Below are 3,821 nucleotides of genomic sequence, written 5' to 3'. Positions count from 1 at the left end.
TTAGTTTAGTAAGTTTTTAAATAATAATTATGATTTTTTGAAACAAAGAATATTTTTTCAAAAAACCAATAATAACATAATTAACTAACTAATTTATGATTCCTTTCACTTTTTCCGTTTACCATAAAATAATCCTAAATTAAGGAAAATATTAAGGAATATTTTCAAAAAACACGTTTCATTGTGAAATCTCAATTTAATTTTGTTAAGATTATAAATTTAGAAAGGTTTGAAATAATAATTGTGATTTTTTAAAAACAAACAATTTTTTTTCAAATTGACAATAATATCAATAATTAATAATTAAGTAAAGAATATATGATTTCATTGACTTTTTCCGTTAACCATAAAATAAACTTAAAATTTATAAATATAATATATCTTTTATTTTTGGAATAAGTATACCTACAATAAACCGCTAAAATTCGTTTCATTTTTTATTTAGAAACTTTCTAAAGATAATACGTTTACCATAATTTATAGTTTATACATTCTGCTATATAAATATCTAGGTAATCACATAAGCCATTAACATAGTGTTCATAACTAAAAATTCTCCAACAATGTAAGCTCATCCCTTTTTATTCATTTTATTTATGTTTCAAATAATTTCTTCTATTCTTTTATATTTTTATTTTATTCATAGGTCAGAGGAAGATCAAAAATTTACCATTCTTAATGAGATTGATGTTCTAAAAACATCACCATCAACTATGAAGGTTAGAGTTTTAAGAATGTGGAGCATAAAAGACAACAAAAATATGAATTAGGATTTTCTGATCGAGATGGTGCTCATGGATGAAAATGTACTTATTTAATATAATGTTTTACTTAAATATCTTAATTCTCATATATTTTTTTGCTTTAATGACAGGAGAATCGAATCCAGGCAACAGTTTACAAACAGGATATCTTTAGATTCAAAAGATTTCTCAAGGAAAGCTCAACTCTGACTATAGTTAATCCGAGCGTTGGTTTAAATGGATCGAACTATCGTGTGATTGACTGTCCCAACAAATTGGTGTTGGGACCAAACACACATGTGAATTCATGTCAGGAGTTTGATGGTCGTCTGTTTGGTTTTAAGATGATTTCTTTTGAATCACTAATCAATAAAGATATTTCTTTGTAATCGACAGTTGGTATAAAATAAATTTTTGACATCCAAATAAATAGATTTATAATTTTAGTCTTACATTTCCATTAAATCTGTTAATAAATTATTTATTTATTTTTCTTTGTGTTAGATATTATTGGTCACGTGGTTCATGTGTTCAAGAGCAATGCTTCAAACGTGAAGGACAAGAACAAGCGTACAATGGAGATATGTGATTTACGGTATTACTATTACACCTAACATTTGATTACATATTTAGGTTAATAAACTTTATACTTATGACTGTTTGTAACGCTTCTGTAATTTCAGTGGAAACTGTGTGTATCTCACACTATGGGATCATTATGTTTCTGAGCTCTCCAAATATGTTATTGAACATTTTGATGAAGGCCATGCGATAGTTATACTTCAGTTTGGTAGTGTTAAGTATTACACCGGTTCTGATGGTAAAGGTAACTATGTCTACTGTTTTTAACTTTCGCATATTTTAACATGTCACTAACTTAAACTAATATGTTGTATTATAATTTTCCTTTTTTATGTGTCGAATTCTTTTGGATCTAATGTTAGCCGTTTCTTTATAAACGACTATTTATTTTAGATTGAAGAATACAAAAACAGGTATATTATTAAACCAATATTCTTTTCATTTATGTATTAAGTATGTAAATTTATTATTATATTACTTATTCCTAAATTCATTAAATATTTAATTTTGTAGTTTGGTGGATCTGCTAAATGCCAATGATGTTTCTGTTCGTAAACCGATTCCGGTGAAGATGTTGTCGTCTGTTGATGATGAGTTTTTGAGAGCAACAAATTTTTTAACATCGGTGATATTTGTACCATTATATCTGTAAGTTAATTATTACAATCTTTATTTTATCCTAATTATCTTTCAAAATTAATTGTATATTTATTAAGTCAACATGTACTATAATGCAGCCTAAAAGTATCATTATCCTTGGTACAATTAAGGCAATCTGCCCAGATACAGAATGGTATTACATTGGGTGTAATATTTGTAGCCGTAAGCTCATGGAAAATAATGGTGAAGATGGAAAGGAGTATGAATGCAAGACAGTAAGATGCAATGTTTTAGGTGTTATCCCTACACCTAGGTATTTATTCAATTCAAATTCAAATGTCTAATTAGTGCATTGTAAAATTATATCTTTTTATTTCAATTTACCTATTTATACACTTTTATAGGTTCAAGATCAAAATAAGGGTGCAGGATTCCACTGGAGTTGTGTCGTTGACTCTTTTTGATAGAGATGCTAAAATGTTAACTAAGAAAACAGCTAAAAAATTGATTAATTCTCAAAATCAGGTTTGTTTACAAGTAAAATACTTTTTTAATTGTAACAGTCATCCATATAAGATATGGTAAGTTTAACAGATTTAAGATATTATATTTGTTTCTTTGTCGTCTAATTTTATTACAGAATAAGGTGGAAAATGGTGGATTCCCTGCTGAATTGGATTCTATCTTAGAAAAGTGATTCGCTTTTAAGGTAGATGTGGCTGATTTTAACTTCAGGAACAATGTCGAGGACTATGGTATAAGAAAGCTTACTGATGACACCAATATTATCACAGAGTTACACAAAAGGCTTGATGTTCGTTTGGTAATAACATAATTTGAAATATTTTTTTATTTTATTATATTTCATAATTATTTCTACTGACATATGTTGATATTCCATTTTTGTCTTATCAGCAATCAGATCCCAATTCTTTAACGTTGGGAGCATCTCTTTCTGAATTCCAGTCATCCAGTTCTGTTTCTCTTAAGGTATGGATATATTTTTTTAATACATTCGTTCAAACTTATAAATATATTTAACAGAAAGATGTGTAACATGATTGTGTATTAATAATGCTTTTTTAATAACAGCTTTCTGAATTTGGAGATAATCAAACTCCAAGTTCAAATGTTGAGCCTCTGGATTTGGCAACTGATACAAAAGGAACGTCAACGTCTTCTGACGATAAACTGAAGAGAAAACCGGTTGAAGTTTTTGAAGTTGACGATGATGCTAGCATGTCGGCCACTAAGTTGAAGTCTAAGAATATCGAAGAGATGGGAACCACCAGTCAGTCAGGTGAAGGAGCAGCCTTTTTAACTCCCAAAGTGGAGAAGTAATCTAAGTGAACATTTTCATTTATGTCGGTTTACACTTATGTTAAGCCTTTTTGAGATTTTGGATATTTTATGTTTGGTTTTTCTCTTTTGTTTACGTTGTTTTTGAATGTTGGTTGAGATGAACAATTTCATTTTCTTTGGTTGAGTGATCATATTTAAGTTTTTATTTAACTTTACTAAATTAATGTTTAGTTGTTGTAGGTCTGACTTTGAAAACAACATATGTTCATATTAATCTAAAACAACATAAGTTCTTGAATTTATCCTACTATATTACATTTTATTTTATCTATACCATCATATGTTTCATATGCATTACATAACTTATCAGTTGACTATATTATAAACTAAATACAAAAACATGTCTAATGTTCATAAGTATTATAAAACACTAGTGGGAAATTCCACTTTTTTTTAAATAATAAACATTACAATTAATAAAAATGTTATTTAATAATTATTTCTAACAATATCTTTATATCAAATTGATTTCAGAATCATAATTTGGTAGCTAATCAATAACATAAATTATTTATTAAATTATAAAAATTTTGT

The 3,821-nt window shown here is 27.3% G+C and overlaps 1 long non-coding RNA gene across 1 annotated transcript; it reads left to right on the top strand.

Annotated features, from left to right (window-relative positions):
- The first annotated feature begins 2,569 nt into the window (after positions 1 to 2,569).
- Positions 2,570 to 3,297, top strand: LOC143630394 (uncharacterized). The gene is made up of 3 exons (XR_013153155.1): positions 2,570 to 2,748; positions 2,841 to 2,915; positions 3,018 to 3,297. It is a non-coding gene; the product is annotated as an uncharacterized LOC143630394 (long non-coding RNA).
- Positions 3,298 to 3,821: the final 524 nt, after the last annotated feature.

Source organism: Bidens hawaiensis, unplaced genomic scaffold (genome assembly GCF_021521415.1).
Source record: "Bidens hawaiensis isolate Kalapana, Puna unplaced genomic scaffold, B.hawaiensis_p1.1 tig00005663_1, whole genome shotgun sequence".
Taxonomy (NCBI): Eukaryota; Viridiplantae; Streptophyta; class Magnoliopsida; order Asterales; family Asteraceae; genus Bidens; species Bidens hawaiensis.
Note: the sequence above shows the minus strand (reverse complement) of the source record. Positions and strands in the feature narration are given on the sequence as shown.